Source organism: Triturus cristatus, chromosome 2_2 (assembly GCF_964204655.1).
Source record: "Triturus cristatus chromosome 2_2, aTriCri1.1, whole genome shotgun sequence".
In the NCBI taxonomy this organism is placed as follows: domain Eukaryota; kingdom Metazoa; phylum Chordata; class Amphibia; order Caudata; family Salamandridae; genus Triturus; species Triturus cristatus.
Window position 1 is genome coordinate 499,618,978 of NC_140582.1, and position 18,362 is coordinate 499,637,339.

Consider the following 18,362-nt stretch of genomic DNA (forward strand, 5'->3'; position numbering starts at 1 on the left):
ATAATTATATTCTACTCAATGCAACATAAATACACTCCACAAAATACCACTCAGTGCGACATAGTTACACGCCACATAATTACACTCTACTCAATGCAAAATAAATACACTCCACATACCACTCAGTACCACATAATTACACGCCACAAAATTACTCTCTACTCAATGCAACATAAATACACTCCACATAATACCCTTCAGGGCCAGATAATTACACGCCACATAATTGCGCTCTACTCAATGCAACATAAATACACTCCACAAAATACCACTCAGTGTGACATAGTTACACACCACATAATTACACTCTACTCAATGCAACATAAATACACTCCACATACCACTCAGTACCACATAATTACATGCCACAAAATAACTCTCTACTCAATGCAACATAAATACACTCCACATAATACCACTCAGGGCCAGATAATTACATGCCACATAATTGCACTCTACTCAATGCAACACAAATACACTTCAAATAAATGCACTCTATATCACATACCACCAATCAACATAAATGCACTCCACACCATGACACAATTTCACTAAGCATAATTTCACTCAACACCACAGTTCCAGGCCACACACAATTCAACTCCATACATTTCCAATATACACACCGCATAATTACACACCAAACAACATATTTCAACTCCCCAATCCATAACGTACCTCCAATCCACAGGATATAGTGTCACCACCTGAGCACCAAACATCATTCACCACCTCCATTTTGCATCAGCGCACCACCTAAGCTTCACGTCAGTCTGCCCTTGGAATCTGGCATCTGTTGATTCTCCCCTAGTGTCTGTCTGCTGCTCATGTTCTAATTAAATTACTGTTTTCCAAACTCCACTCCCCCGTTATTTATGTCCTGACAAAAAAAATTATAACAAACAAGCATGAGAACAGGCAGGAAGAAGTTACCACCAGTGCAAGTACAAACAAAGTAGAAGACATTTTTTATGTCAAAATCTTTTTTTAATCAGGTTTTTCAGTTGTATATAATGTCGTCTTCGTTTGTATAAAGGTAACAAAAATGCTTAACACTTTTTATTATTACTTTACAACATAATGCACAGCAGCCACAATGTTCTACAACATAGCCAAAAGTTCTGGCTAAAGACATAAGGTCCCAAAGGCGAGACCTATTGGCTATGTCAATGCTTGTATTAAACGTTTTTTTCTGGGACTCAGCTCAAGCCGAGTCGCAAGATGGCTGCCAACACGTCCTGGTTTGAAGTATTATAAGCCAATCAGATCTCAGCATGAGATCAGGAGAGGCACTTCCCTGAACCAACATCTGCCTTTCTGTCAAATTTGGTGTAATTCCATTCAGCAGTTCGGTCTGTAGCCGTGCCCAAAGTTACTCTGGAAATTAACATGGGTAAAATGTGTTTTGGGACCCCCCCCTTTTTCTTAGCCCCCGCATCATGGATCACCCCGAAACTTTCACTACACCAGCTGAAGTGAATGGCAAACTAGTTGTGAAACTTTTGCGAGGATTCGTCAAACAACACCAAAGTCATTGGCAAATGAAAAAACGCTCTGCTCTTGCTATGGAAACTACAAAACCACACCTTAACTATAACTACCTACTGACAACTGCCAGTAGGTAATAGAGATATATATATATATAGAGAGAGATAGATATATAGATATATAGATATATTACCTACTGGCAGTTATAGTTAGGACCCTGTTTCCATAGGAAAACCGCAACATTCTATTTGGAATAACTTTGGCGCCGGTTGACGAATCCTCGCGAAATTTTCAAAACTAATGGGGCGCTACGCTCCGCTCCTACCCTGAAAGTCTCGGGGGGATTCGTCAAGCGGGGGCTGAGAAAAAAGGGGGGTCCCAAAACGCGTTTTTCCCATGCATTTTTCCATAGGACCTTTAGACACAGCTACAGCCCGAACGGCTGAACAGAGTTACTTGAAATTTGGCAGAGAGGTAGTCTACAGGTCAAGGAAGTGCCTTTTGTAGGTCTGGTTTAAATCTGTTCAGTAGTTCCTGAGAAAATAGCATTTAAATCAATATATATATCTGTGGCAGCTTACGGTGCGCTTACCGTGCGCTTACGGTAAGCTTACCGTACGCGTACGGTGCCGTGCGCGAGCGCGATTCTGATTGGCTGTTAGATCTTAGTAAACATTCGAATCGGTCGAAACCAGGAAGCGGCGGCCGCCATTTTCTCTCTCGCACTCTGAGGGGGGAGGAAAATCAAAGGTGTAAAACATTAAAAGGGGCTGGTTAGACAGCTCCCAACCACCTAGCCTTAATTAAAGTGTCCCTAAAGAACCACCAATGTAAAAAATTCAATTTTAAATTTTTTAGAAAAAACGGCGATTACGCTTACCGTACGCGTACGGTAAAAAATAATTAAAAACAAAAAATTATCCACATTTTCCACCACCCCGTGTGCAAATGGTGCCCGAAGGGTACCATGTGTCCATGGCATATTACCTTTAAATGAACATTTAACATTTAACATTTCACAACGAAGCGCATAATATGTCCTCCGTGTGCGGACGGTGCACGAAGCGCATCGTGCGTACATGGCCCATCTAGCGTAACGTGGGCACGCGGTACGTGTACCGCACCGCGTGCCCACCGTGCGTGCACAGCACTATCTGCGTAAAGTAAGCGCGCGGTGCGCGAAGCGCACCGCGTGCTCACTGTGCGCGCACGGTGCGCGAAGCGCACCGTGCGCGCACGGAACGAACTGCGTTAAGTGGGCGCGCACGCCACGAACGGCGTAAAGTAACTTAGCATTTAAAAAACCGTACAAATTCACTGAAAAAACCATAGGTTTCACACACGTTATAGTTAGGAATTAGCATTTAAAAAACCTTGCAAATTCAATGAAAAAACCATAGGTTTCACACATGTTCTAGTTAGCTGGACATTTTACTCATAAAAACCAATGAAATTCCCCCCTTATAGTTAGTGCAGGCAACTATAACTCACGCGACCGCAATCCTCTGCTGATGACATATGTGTCTTTATGAAAAAAAAATATTTGTAATATATGTATAGCTAAAATTTAATGGAAGAAGACATGGGCAAATAAGTGTCTAAATACAGTATTAGCATCAGCAGAGGATTGCGGTCGCGTGAGTTATAGTTGCCTGCACTAACTATAACGGGGGAATTTCATTGGTTTTTTATGAGTAAAATGTCCAGCTAACTAGAACATGTGTGAAACCTATGGTTTTTTCATTGAATATATATATATATATATATACATATCAATCAAGGTATGCTTTATTCGAGATTTCAATCATAAAAGCAGAGTACATACAACAGAAAAAAGAGTTAAAATTCATACAACGTTTTAAAATAGAATTAAATTTACAGCCACATGATATCAGAATACAAGACATATGTTTTACAATTTCTAACTTGATTGACAGTTCTGATTTAAGAATTGCGTGCTATACCTATTAGGCAGTTAAAAAATGATAAAAAGTTTGAAATTTACCTTGGTTAAAAATTTCTTATTTTTTTAAAAGAATACAAGTTGGAAATATAGACAAGGGATCATAACAGAGAATAGTCAAATGACTAGCAGTCTCTGTCTAATCGACCACGCCCATCCAAGATACTTCGCGGTAGCTATTGTAATCCATGACAAAGTGCTGGTGCGTATAATACGCAGAGCAACAATACTACTAGTAGTCCCCAAGTTTTTACACATCGGAGATAACCAAATGCGTCTTGGAACCAGATAGACTTTACAAGAAAATAAAAAATGACCAATAGTTTCTTTGGTGGTGCCACATGCAGCACAGCTATCACAGGATCCACCTTCCCATTTGGCTACCAAATATCTGAGGGGTAGTGCACCTGCTCTTAATTGAAAAAGGAGCTTTCTGTCACCTGGTCTAGTTGTGATATCCCAATAGGGTTCCAGGCAAGGATACATCTTAGCTTCTAGAAATCCTCTAGCCATAGATCCAGCGCTAGAACTATTCCAATTCCAAGAGGCTGCCATCTCCCAATAGATTTCTTTCAGAGTGCTTTTAGATGGAAAAGTTGCTCCCACAGGATCTTCCCAAAGCGAGCACAAACCAAGCTCAGTCAAAGTTAACTTGAGTGATTTAAGCCACCCAATTTTGTGAAATACATCTATTCTAATAATATCTAGGAACCCCTCGGCATAGTGGGAGAGCACTGGTGTCGTCCATAGCCTTCGCCAATACAAAATCGGACGGAGCCTGACCAAATCTGTGACTGCTCTCTACCCAGGTCATATCTAAGGGGCAACAAAGGTGAACTTTTAGGGACACCGGTTATTGCCCGGAAACATTTATTTTCCGAGGTTTGAAGTGCAGCCGCCTTCTCGAAGCCCCATAGCTCAGCCCCGTAGAGTGCAGAGCCTAGAGCCTTCGCTTCGTAAACCTGAAGTACAGGTTTTACTGGTTTGGTCAAAGATTTTCTGTGCTCTGAGCTAATGGCACCGGACAATTGCCTATGTCTAAGTGTAGCAATATCTATATGCTGACGCCATCTATTCTCGCTAGATATGTCTAGTCCTAGGTACGTAAAAGTATTCACCACCTCTAGCGGGTGGCCATTCATAGTGATTTTGGATTTAAAGCTACGATGGGGGTTAAAAGTCATAAGTTTAGTTTTAGCTGTGTTGACCTCTAGGCCATAATCCCTACAAAATTGGTCAAAAATAGACAATGCACACTGCAGACCGCTTGGAGTCTTAGATAAAATAAGCGTGTCGTCTGCAAACATTAAAATAGGCATTTTTGAGCCAGCTATAGAGGGAGCATCCACCTGTGCAGAGAGCATACGGGCAACAACATCGTTGATGTACAATGTAAAAAGGATGGGAGCCATTGAACATCCTTGTCGAACACCCTGTTCAACTGGAAAATCCACAGTCACCGAACCCGGTCCTCCCCACTGAAATTTTGGCAAAATTTGTTTCGTGAAGCTTCATTATTAGTGACAGTAACTCTTCTGGTAGACCCTGGTTCTGAAGAACCAACCACAGCTTGGTCCGGGGAACTAGGTCGAAGGCAGCCCGCAGATCAACAAAAGCTGCGTACAAGCTGCCCTCGCCCAGCACCACTGTCCTCCATTGCAACAGGGTAAAGCGGAAAACCTGGTCCACCGTGCTTGTGGACCGACGGAATCCTGCCTGGATGGGTGACAGGGCATTGGTTTCCTCGGCCCAGTCAAGGAGCCTATTAACAATCACGCGCCCCACAACCTTTTGGATAGTGTCAATAAGGCTTATCGGTCTATAGTTGCCCGGCTGGGACCGGTCGCCTTTCTTGAACACGGGTATTATTGCCGCACCCTGCCAAGATGTTGGTACAGCTGCGCCCTGCGCAATTGCATTAATAAGAAGATGGATATACTTACACCAGCGCTCTTTATCGTTGATAAAGACATCAGCTGGGACACCATCAAGTCCTGGGGCGTGTCCACCAGACACTGAGCTGAGGGCCATCATAATCTCTTTGATACTAAAGAAATTTTCTTTAAATAGAATTAAACTTATATCTGACCCTGTAACAACTTTGTTTGGGTCAGCATACTGATTTTTAAAGAATTTTACCCATTCATCTTCCGGTACATTGTTATTTGGGGGTACGGGTAAACCCGAACTTCCCCACTTAACGATGCTCCAGAATAACCTGGAATCATTCCTGTCACTAGCTATCTTTAGCTCAGACCAATGATGCTCATCCCAGGCTTTCTTTGCCTTTGATATACTAGCTTTATATTCCTTTCTAGCAAACCGAATGGCAGTAGACTGCCTCCCCTTTATGGCGGTTCCTAGAGCTAGTCGAGCATCTCTACATTGGTCGTTGTACCACTATGCAGGCTTTGGGGCTCTCTTTCCTTTATTTTTCACAGGCTTAAGGAAGTGGTTTTTTATTGCACAAAAGAGGGAGTCATGTATTTCGACTACTCTGGCCAACCCGGTGCTGGATGAATTAATATGCTCAATGGCTAGTATTGCTTTGTCTACCTAGCCGCTGATATTAGCAATGGCCAGTTGGTTGGTCACTATGTTCGCCCACCTTAATCTGCGCATATCATTAGTGGGGACAGTCAAAGGAGGGGCAAGCTCAATCGGGCCAATGGTCCTGTTGGTAAAAGACCACCATTTGTGATCTGCGCACAGGGGGTTGTGATCACTCTCACTCCTCCAAACAACCTCCATGTCGCAGATCAACCGCCATAGTTTAAGACTGCATAAAACATAGTCAATTCTACTTTTGTGTCGCCCGTTATCAAATGTACTAGACCCATTTTTATCACTTTGAGTCCTCCCGTTCAGAGCTCTTAAGCCCTTTTCATAGCAAAGGGCATTCAAACTAATCACATCATCGGTCCAACGCCAACCGATTTGAGCTCCAACTTGGGAACTCCCCATTGCCGATCTTCTTCGTCCCCAAGAAAATCGTCTTCAGTGACTAGGGGTTCAAATGTTCTGTTAAAATCACCCGCAATGACAATGTTATTGTTTAGAGAGTGAATATCAAGGAGACGTCCCAAGGCCGCTAAAACCTCAGATCTCCCTCCCCTGTTACTCTTCACATAAACATTGTAAATATCAAGTATTCCCAATTTGTCTAAGTTCATTCTGATTAATTGTATGTCTCTATGGCTGATGTCAATAGCTTTGACAACTAGCTTTAGACTCTGACGGACCCATATAGTTAATCCACCCATAGGTCTCCCCTTTGGACCTTTTAATGCAGGCAGTAATTCAAATATCCCTGAGCAAAGGATGGTTCGCATAGCCAGGTCTCTTGAAATATACATAGGTCAAAATTATTAACAAAACAAAACCAATCATCAGATATCAGTTTAGAGGCCAGCCCAGCAATATTCCATGAAAGTAGCTTCCCCATGTTATCCTCAGTGCCAACCGGAGGGTTAGTTAATAAAGGAGGATCAAGGGAATTAAGGGGATTGATACAAATACCAACACTTGTTTCTGATGGTAAGTTTCCTAACTCATTGGGAGGGGAAGGTAAATCAAAGGAAGACTCTTGAATGTCTATCATTGAGCCCTTATGGTGATTATGTCAATCCACTTCTTCAAGATTTGCTAGAACCTCACAGCGGTTTCCAAGAGAAATGACAGGCTTGGGCTGTTTACAAAATGGAACCCCTGGATTAGCAGTGGGAACTTTTTGAGTTCTTGGGTAAAAATAAGTCAATTCCCAGGTAGAAATAAAAGACCTCGCATTGTTCATATGCCAATTAAGAATATGGCTAACGGCTCTGGGATCTCTGAAATTAATTATAACAATATCCCCGTTTATATTCTTAGATGTGTTTCCCAACCAAGAGAGACGCCGTACATGTAAAATTTCGCCATTTATATACAAGGGAAGAGGGCGATTCTGACCAAGCCAATGAATGACTTTATTTTTTAACTGGGAGTAACCGTCGGTTGTCCCCTCTTTTAATGCTGGGACTCCCGCAAGAACAACCACAAGGGGAACTGCTTCAGGTGGCAGTTCTAGTTTGAGCCCCTTGCATTTCTTTACAGTAGGAGATGGAATTTTACCTTTTTTATCACGTGTTGTACCAGATTGAATTAAGTTATCTTCCCTCAGAGACTCTCCATCTTTATTTGAAGTAAAGTGTTGCAATGATTTAGAGGTAATGACTCTTCCTATGCTTTTATTATTTAGATTATTAATACTTGGGTGATTTTGAGGAATAGAGTTTAGAGGTGGTACAATGGGGGGCGGTACAACAGGTGCTGTAGTGATAGGGGGCGCCTTCACTGGCTTTGCAAAATTCTTGATTAATTCCCTGTTATTACCTATTAGCGATTCTACATTATCAAGTCTATTAACTATTGTTTTTAATCTCTCAAGAATAGGTAAAATGAGAGATCTAAATAGCTGTTCAACATTACCCAATACCTCCGCAATAGATATATCATTTGGTAAACAAGGAACGGAAGTAACTGGGAGACATGTTTTTTCAGTACAAGTTACAGGACCCTTAGCAGTTGGAACCAAATCAGAGTGATTGCTCTTTTTTTTTCTCTTTAACGGCTCACTACCTCTCTTTCTCCTTTTACTAGGTGGTGGACCTGAAAATTTAGATTGTCTAGGTGTGTTAGCCTTTTGAGGTGGAGGCTTAACAGCTTGTGGTGGTGACTCAATTAAGAGTACTGGCTCAGGAGTTGAATTAGGGAGTAGAGGTGGAGCTGTTAGGGACTGGTTAATATTTAATTTGGGTAAGGAGGTTAAATTTCGTGGTAGGATTGAGAGATCATCGTTGCTAGAATTATCTAGGACTGCAGTTTGGGAGTGGCAACTCCTAAGTGGGGAAGTGGCTAGGTGCACAGAACCCACGAGGGGTGGCGTGTTTTTAATAAGCTCGATAGAGCTACGGCGCTTTGCCCTCAGTTCAGCAAGGATTGATTCCCGTTCTAATCCCGAGTTGACCCTAAATAAATAACTATGTAGGGTACCCTTATTAGCACCTCCAGCCATGTTAATAATAATATCGCTATGGTTGGACTATGGGTCGAGCTAACAGCTATATATAAGGTAGCTCGCTATGTGCAAAACATGCAAAAAGGGCAAAGTACACAAAACAAAGGAGCTCACAAATTAGTATGTCCAAATAAGTTCACAAGCACCTTTAAGGGGGTGAGCCCGGCCCGGTCTCCCTCGGCTCCTGAGGGCTACAGAGGGCACGCCCTTTGCCCGGGCTTAGCCCGGCGCCGCACGCGCGCGGACCCGCGACGCGGGGAGTGAAGCCGATTTAAAGCGCCTCCTGGCGCGAGAGTTAGTGACGCTGCTTCCGGGGTTGGGCTGGCAGGGAAGCTGGGAGTGGTAGTTGCCTCCCTCCCTCCTCACTGCGGCCGCGATGATCCCAAATGCGGTGGCGGGAGGGGAACACAAACGGAGGCTGCACATGGACGCCAAATGAAGAAATGCAAGGTAGGCGCTGAGTTCATGCAGGGACCAACAAGCTAGCAGACGCCCGCTCCACCAAGAGTGAAGCCGATTTAAAGCGCCTCCTGGCGCGAGAGTTGGTGACGCTGCTTCCGGGGTTGGGCTGGCGGGGAAGCTGGGAGTGGTAGTTGCCTCCCTCCCTCCTCACTGCGGCCGCGATGATCCCAAATGCAGCGGCGGGAGGGAAACACAAACGGAGGCTGCACAGGGACGCCAAATGAAGAAATGCAAGGTAGGCGCTGAGTTCATGCAGGGACCAACAAGCTAGCAGACGCCCACTCCACCAAGAGTGAAGCCGATTTAAAGCACCTCCTGGCGCGAGAGTTGGTGACGCTGCTTCCGGGGTTGGGCTGGCGGGGAAGCTGGGAGTGGTAGTTGCCTCCCTCCCTCCTCAATGCGGCCGCGATGATCCCAAATGCGGCGGCGGGAGGGGAACACAAATGGAGGCTGCACAGGGACGCCAAATGAAGAAATGCAAGGTAGGCGCTGAGTTCATGCAGGGACCAACAAGCTAGCAGACGCCCGCTCCACCAAGAGTGAAGCCGATTTAAAGCGCCTCCTGGCGCGAGAGTTGGTGACGCTGCTTCCGGGGTTGGGCTGGCGGGGAAGCTGGGAGTGGTAGTTGCCTTCCTCCCTCCTCACTGCGGCCGCGATGATCCCAAATGCGGCGGCGGGAGGGGAACACAAACGGAGGCTGCACAGGGACGCCAAATGAAGAAATGCAAGGTAGGCGCTGAGTTCATGCAGGGACCAACAAGCTAGCAGACGCCCGCTCCACCAAGAGTGAAGCCGATTTAAAGCGCCTCCTGTCGCGAGAGTTGGTGACGCTGCTTCTGGGGTTGGGCTGGCGGGGAAGCTGGGAGTGGTAGTTGCCTCCCTCCCTCCTCACTGCGGCCGCGATGATCCCAAATGTGGCGGCGGGAGGGGAACACAAACGGAGGCTGCACAGGGACGCCAAATGAAGAAATGCAAGGTAGGCGCTGAGTTCATGCAGGGACCAACAACCAAGGTCCCTCAAAGAAGAACCGGGCACACACTCAGGATCGCATCTGGCATTTATTGGTAGTGGCACAATGCTTTTCGGATTGATTCCTTCGTCAGATGCCTTTCCAGTAAAAGAGTGCTGCTGGAATCCAATTTAAAAGATGCCTGCTTCGCTACGATAGGCTGAAGACACACGGTGTTCGTGGCAGGGATTCGAGAAACGGTAAGTACCTTCCCCCATGTGGGTGGTGTTCTTATTCCCACCAGTCACACCCTAGTCACAGGCATATCTGCTGTTCCCACAATACATCACCCTTCCGCCTCCAGACTCCTTGGAAGTCCCATAATGAAGTATTAGATTGCAGGAGAGCGGCGGCGCTGCAGCGTTTCAAGTCCATTGAAGAAACACAAATTTTGCCTCTTTCGCTGCAGCGCTGCTTGTAGGGTGGGGTGCCCACGTGCATAATGGCCACGCACCGAAATACTAACAACCAAGGACCCTCAAAGAAGAACCGGGCACACTCTCAGGATCGCTTCTGGCAGCAGAATTTATTGGTAGTGGCACAATGCATTTCGGATTGATTCCTTTGTCAGATGCCTTTCCAGTAAAAGAGTGCTGCTGGAATCCAATTTAAAAGGTGCCTGCTTCGCTACGATAGGCTGAAGACACACGGTGTTCGTGGCAGGGATTCGAGAAACGGTTAGTACCTTCCCCCATGTGGGTGGTGCTCTTATTCCCATCAGTCACACCCTAGTCACAGGCATATCTGCTGTTCCCTCAATCCATCACCCTGCCGCCTCCAGACTCCTTGGAAGTCCCGTAATGAAGTTTTAGATTGCAGGAGAGCAGCAGCGCTGCAGTGTTTCAAGTCCATTGAAGAAACACCATTTTTGCCACTTTCGCTGCAGTGCTGCTTGTAGGGTGGGGCGCCCAGGTGCATAGTGGCCACGCACCGAAATTCCAACAACCAAGGCCCCTCAAAGAAGAACCGGGCACACACTCAGGATCGCTTCTGGCAGCAGAATTTATTGGTAGTGGCACAATGCATTTCGGATTGATTCCTTCGTCAGATGCCTTTCCAGTAAAAGAGTGCTGCTGGATGCATAGCTCCACTCCGCTCCTTCCCCGCTCCCCCCCCAAATGATTTAAAAATACTAAAAAGAAGGCACTTACCTGTGTTTCTGCCGCCTCCCCTGCCTGGCCGCTCTCCTTCCTGCTACCCGCTGCCTCGCGGCCTTCTTCATTGAAAAAAACTCTACCTCGTACATATTGCGCATGTGCACTCACAAGAAATACAACGTACTGTTTTTTTAATGAAAAAGGACGCAAGAGGAGCAGGAAGGAGAGCGGCCAGGCAGTGGAGGCGGCAGAAACACAGGTAAGTGCCTTTTTTTTTGTATTTTTAAAGTATTTGGAAGGGGGAGGGAGCGGCTAACTCCGCTCCGCCACGGAGGTGGACTTTTGCCTATCTCCGCCTTCGCCACGGAGCTCAGAGTAGGCAAATCCCCTCAAACTGATCTGGTGGAGCGGAGTTACCCGCCCAGGGTTAGTTTTGCATGAGTGACATATCTGACTAACTATAACATACCTGAAACCTATGTTTTTTTCTGTGAATGTATATATATATATATATTCACAGAAAAAACCATAGGTTTCAGGGGTGTTATAGTTAGCAGGACATTTTACTCATACAAAACAAAACAAAAGTGATGTCATTTAAGATGTCATCAGTGATGTCATCAGTGATGTCACTGACCATGTCATGAATGATGCAATATGTGACATCATCAGCAGTGCATTGCGGGCGCGCGAGTTATAGTTTGCAGAACTAACTATAACAGAGGAATTTCTATGGTTTTGTATGAGTGAAATGGCCAGCTAACTATAACACCCCTGAAACCTATGTTTTTTTTCTGTGAATATAGCTATATATACATTTAAAGATATATATAATATATACATGCACACACAAACAAACAGGGCAGAAATAGTATGGGTGCAATAAATGGGACAATCCTTTTGGATTATTGCAGTATCAACTGCAGTGAGTTAGATATTTTTCCAGAGTGGCCCTAGTCACCATGTACAAGAGAAGTAGTACAGTTTATGCAAAGGTGTGGGCTACTGAGAGAGAAAGACATGGTTTGTGGAAAGATATGAGGCACACGTGTAGGTCAACAGCTCACTATGGGCCTCATGTAGGAAGCCTAATACCGGTCGGTAACGGCCGATTTTCGGTAAATATACCGTTACCGACCGGTATTTAGGCTTTTGAGATGTAGGGGGATCATTTCATGATTCGGTATTTACCGAATCGGTAAAATTACCGAATCGGTAATTTTACCGATTCGGTAAATACCGAATCATGAAATGAGATGTAGGGGGAGTGTGTGGTGGGTGTGGGGATTCGTTATTTACCACCAACTAAAGGTTGGTGGTAAATAACGAATAGGTGTAAAAAAGCATTTTTGTGCACGTTTAAGTGTGCAATGTGGCAGACATACATGCCCTTAGGGCATGTATGTGCGCCACATGTGCACACATGGCCGAATCAGGGGTGTAACAGGGTGTCAATGTGACACCCTGCCACCCTTGCATGTGCTCCCCCCATTACCGAATCGGTATTTACCGAATCGGTAATGAGGCATACCTTCCCATCAATGGGAAGGTATGCCTCATTACCGAATCGGTAAATACCGATTCGGTAATTACCGAATTTCTACGAATCGGTCATTTTTACCGCATAAATACCTACATAGCATTTACCACTTCATAAATACCAAATCGGTATGATTCGGTATTTATGAAGTGGTAAATGCCAGGCCACCTACATGAGGCCCCAAATGATATAGACACCTCCAAGTTGTAAAGCACAATAGGGAGGTAAAATGCCATTTAACCCTTTTAAGATAATATTTGGATAGCACATTGTTTTAAACATAAGAAAAAATGTTATGTTGCTTTCGATATTATAGGGCAGTGCCCAGTAACAGCTCGACAAGTAGGCATGATGGTGCCCTTGTCCATGGAGGATGAGGTAGTGTCTCTGATAAGGCACTGGGTCAAAGTAATGTATAATAGGAATGTTTTTAGTGTGTGTAGTGTGGGTAAAAATGGAAAAAACAATCAAAAAGGAATGTTAGCGTCTACTCAGTTGGAAATATACAAGAAGGTGGGAGGTTTTCTGGTAGGAGGTTTAGGGATATTAAGGAAGGGTTGCATGCCAAAATATCAAGTACAAAAAAATTGCCATGCAAAAATATTGTTGCCAAAATATCGACAACCAGAATATAATAAAAGCTAGTACACACTGGTAAGTACAGCTTTTTTAATCTTCTAATCTTAAATCCACATCTACAAACCATCTATATATTTAAAGACGCTGTCATGGACCTGATTTTGGAAAATCTACAGAAGCCATCCCCTTTTCTCCAAGGCACTGCTGCGAGTAGATTTCACTGAAAAAACGGTTGTCAGTTGAAAGAGTAGGGCTGCAATAACTTAAGAGTATTGAGTTCCAATACTCAGTTATTCATTTCAGGATGCACCCATCAAGTAAAATTCTGCCCCTTCTGATAAAAATATAGTTGTCTTAACCGCGATCTTCAGTACTTGCATAGGCCAACATGCAATGATCCTCAATTGTAATAATGTTGGTAACCATATGCATATTGATAAAACAGAAAAAATACACATCAGGATCCCAAAAGACAATAGAAGATCAGTATATGATTGTCTCCAACAAATGCACGCATGAAGGGGAGACAACAGGCTTTGCTTGAACAGTGAGTGAATAACCCAGATTCTTGCTCATTGGTTCTGAAGTCTGAGGGTTTGCTCTCTTCGACAGACAACCCCCCCACCCCATCAAGTCTAACCTGAAATCTCAGAGCAAGGACCTTCACAAAAGAAGTGAACACAGTGACCAAAACTCTGTTTTCTCACCTCCATCATCTCCATAGGATACTCCCTCTACTTCCAACTAATGTCAGAATTGCCTTTGTCCTTGTGGTGGTTCTCTCACACAATGACTCCTGTAATGTAGTATATGGAGGCTGTAAAGCAAAAACTATGAGAAAACTTCAAGGAGCGCAAACATTTGCTGCCCAAATCATTCTGCTTACCAATCACTTCATTAGTCGTCAATCAAACAAATATTTGAAATTAAAAAATAAACCTACCTGGTGCACAATGCTAGGTGATTGTCAGATCTAGATTGTGTTTTGAAACTATGAACATCCTACCACTAGACCGTACACCTTAAGTTGGACTCCCAACATCACCTCACAATACCCACCTGCGATACAAACAGTAGAGGATTAGGTCACTGTATCATCAGAACTTTGGAACTCTCTTCCTTTGTTTCTTCACCATGTGTCTAATGTCAAATCAGTTTGCAATAAAGTGAAGATCTTTTCTTCTGCCAGGCGTTTGGTCCAGAATAAATCTCAACTCTCTCCTTCATCTATCAGTGCTCTGTAGCTTCCATAGATCATATTAGCTCCCTGCAAAAGCATTAAAGGACATATAATAAATACATTCAATCATATGATAAATTCTCGTCAGCATTCCACAATGAGGCTATTATTTTATTAATTTTAGTTGGTTCTGCAATTATTTCAAGACTGGATTATTCAGGTCCACTGGTAGTAATGCTTGGCTTGCAGTGATTGACAATTAAGGGCTTTGGATAACCTTGGGGTACTGTGTTTAGGGAAAAGCTGAGGGTTCAGGATTAATTGGAGATGTTGTCCTAACAAAAGGCTTTGGTGTCTGCCAATGCTGGAATGGGCTGTCCAAATGCACTCATTTGAGCCATTCAACCTAATTCATTTGAAATTCTTGACGAAGGCAATTGTATATGTAGCTTTAACTTAGCCAGGTGATTTGGTGAGCTGTGGGTATAATGCTGAGAGTATCCCAGAGGCACGTATCTTGCACCCAGAAGATGTCAATGTTTCATGGAGACCTGGGATTGTTCTTTCCGCATTCTTTCCTTCAATGTGTTGGAGGGATGACAGGTATGACATCTACTGAATATACTAAGGTAGGTTCTCTACTGGTTCTGCATTGGTAGGACAGACATTTTTGAGCCCCAGGCCAGAGAAGGCCCACTTTGCTTATTAAACAGGAGGGTGGGAGCACACTGCCTCGCATCCCAGCACTCAATTTGCCCCACTGCATCATGGTAATTTCAGTCCATGAAAACACTTATTTCAGTAGTAGATTTTAATTTTTCACCCTTGTTGTAGGCCAGCCTGTGCTGTATAAATCTACACATGTGTTTCTGGATTAATTCCTTAATCGGTAGAGAGCAACAAGTAATTTTTGGGGTGTTGGAAATGTTGTCCAAAATCTTCTCAGGTTTCTGTACCACTCACTGGGCGCAAGTGAATCAACACAAGCTCGTCAGCTCAGTAGCTCAAAGGAGCCTTTTCAAACTGATGGAGGGTGGCACCACAGTGCCTCACATCGCAGCACTCAATTTGCCCCAATGCATCATGGTAAATGCAGTGCATGATAACACTTACTTCAGTAATAGTCTTTATTTTTCAGCCTTGTTGGTGCAGCTTGTGCTGTGTAATTCTAGATGTCATACTGGATTCAGTCCTTCGTCAGTTGGAATCATCAAGTCATTTTGGGGGTGCTGGAAATACTGCTCAAAGTCTTTTCTGGTCTTTGTACCACTCACTGGGCGCAGATGCATGAAAAAAAGCTTGTCAGCTCAGTAGCTCAAGGGAGCCTTTTCAAACAGATGGAGGCACGAGCACACTGTCCCACATTGCAGTGCTCAATTTGCCCCAGTGCATCATGGTAAATGCAGTGCATGATAACACTTACTTCAGTAATAGTCTTTATTTTTCAGCCTTGTTGGTGCAGCCTGGGCTGTGCAATTCTAGACATGTTTCTGGAATCATTCCTTCATCGGTATGGACCAGCAAGTCATTTTGGGGGTGCTGGAAATGCTGCCCAAAGTCTTTTTAGATCTCTGTTCAGGTGCATCAAAATGAGCTTGTCAGCTCAGTAGCTCAAGGGAACCTTTTCAAACAGAAGGAGAGTGGAAGCTGCCTCACACCCCTGCACTCAATTTGTCCCAATGCATAATGGTAAATACAGTGCATAATAACACTTACTTCAGTAGTAGTCTTTTATTTTTCACCCTTGTTGGTGCAGCCTGTACTGTGTAACTCTATACACATGTTTCTAGATGAATTCCATTATCAGTAGAAAGCAACAAGTCATTTTGGGGGTGTTGGATATTGTGCCCATAGATTTACTTATTAGCATTAGCCAATCGATCAGGTCCACCATTACCTTGATGTGCTCTTTCACTCAAGACCTCCTACCATCTGGTCAGAATGTCTATTCTAGTTAGCTATAAGTAGAGTAGGTCTTCCTGGGTTAAAATCGTGAGGGCTCTACTTGTCGAAAACAATAGGAAAGCAACTTGTTCATCTTCTTCAGAATTCTGGAAGCAATTCTTTAATAAATACTTCATGAATATGACGAGGTAGAGACAGGAGAAGTGATTAACCAGAAAATGTGTGGATATGTTTGCAGGAACAATGTGGGTTTCCACTCCTTCGCCTCAACCCCATTTTCGCCTGTGACTAGCTGGCTAACTTTTTAATAGAGGTCGAGATAAGGGAAGGGGGAATTGGGGATGTAATGCTTCATGTTGTAAGATAGTTATGATTCCAGGAACTAAAACAAAAATAAAACAGAGAAACTAAGTTGAGTCGACCCTGCACTTAAGTGTCCAAACTAGTTTCTTACTCAGTCCCATTTTCCAGCAAAACTGAGACCTACCTCTTGATTGCTTTTGATCTCTCTTTCTCAATAGTTGGACCTCTGGCTTGATTAGCTACCCACTAAATTGAGGATTATGCTGCATGAAAAGAGGGTTAAACACGAAACACATTTTAAACCTGTGGTGCAATCGTAAACACGTTGTATTGCACTTGTGTTCTTACATTCCTAATTAGGCATAGGTTGCATACAAAAAAATGTTTTTTACCATGGAGATCATTTGAGAGTTTGACTTGTCCCCTCTATTGATAGCCCTGTAGAGGTTGACTTGTTTTCACTACTGATAACTCCGGAGAGAGCGACCTCTCCTCACCACTGATAACTCTGCAGAGGTTAACTTGCCTTCCTGCAGTTCTTGGTATCAGTTCTGTCTCACGATTAATCTGAAAAGGAGAATGTTTCCAACAAGTGTTTTCAGATAATCAAAGGACATGCAATTTAAACAATATTTATCTTATTTCAGAATTGTGTCGTTTTTCTTGGGCTGCTACCAAAGAAAATAAATGTGTGTAGTAACCATGCTCTTCATCTTTTTTTTTAAATTCAATTAGTCTGTTTCTCATTTTTAGAAATTAATATTTCTTTAAATTCAAATTGGATTCATCATTCGCTTCTATTCCCAGAGTTATTCGTTATTGTTTTAAATGTATGCAACAAACCGATTTGTCGTGTTGTTTTTGCTCAGGTATCCATTTCAAAGTACTATGTTTTAATATAGCCTTATAGCCCGCCGTAGCGGGCTATACCGGCTATTAAAGGCCCGCTACCGTGTTAAAGGCCCGAGCGGAAGGCAAGGGACTTTAACAAGGTAGCGGGACTTTAATAGCGGTATAGCCCTGCTACGAAGGGCTATAAGGCTATTAGAACATTCTGCCACTAGAGGGCAGAATGTTCTAACAAATAAAACAAAGACCTCTCGAAGCGCGAGGGGATTTGAATCCCCTCGAGCTTGGAGAGGCCTTTGTAAGACATTGGAATGTTGCTCTGAGGGCCTTTACCGGCCCGTAGAAGCAGGGAGAACTCTATTGTCTCAAATGGAGCGCCCAACATTCCAATGTTCTAATACTGCCCTAACACAATCAAAAGTGTGCACTAACTTTGCACTATTAACACTGTTTCTTTCGGACTACTTTCTTCGCCTGTGTAGGTACTGCCAAAGACACCCAAGGTAGGTCCACACACGGTGAAGACATGAAAAAAGCAAGGGGTAATCTGTCAAAGCCAGTTTAAAAACTAAACCGCACCCATGATGTCGGCTGAGATTTGTGTTCTCACAAGACCTTGTGGTTTACAAAGATCTCGCAGGAATACAAAATGTCTTACTTCTTAGGCCGCTCATGGGATCCCCTCAAGAGTTGGACTAGCAACACACACACTACTTGCTTTAAATACACTGAGCCGTGTGCAGCGACCTCAGCCTGCAGTGGGAGGGTCGGTCTTGACTGGACATAGAGTGTGTCCGTTTTCTTGACCACATGCATGTGACGCGGAATAAAAGTTCACTGGGCACTACATTATCGCCTTGTGTTGGGGTGTTTAAATCCAGTGTGGTGAACAGCATTCATCCACAGTAGTATCTCTGCTGTGGTATAGCT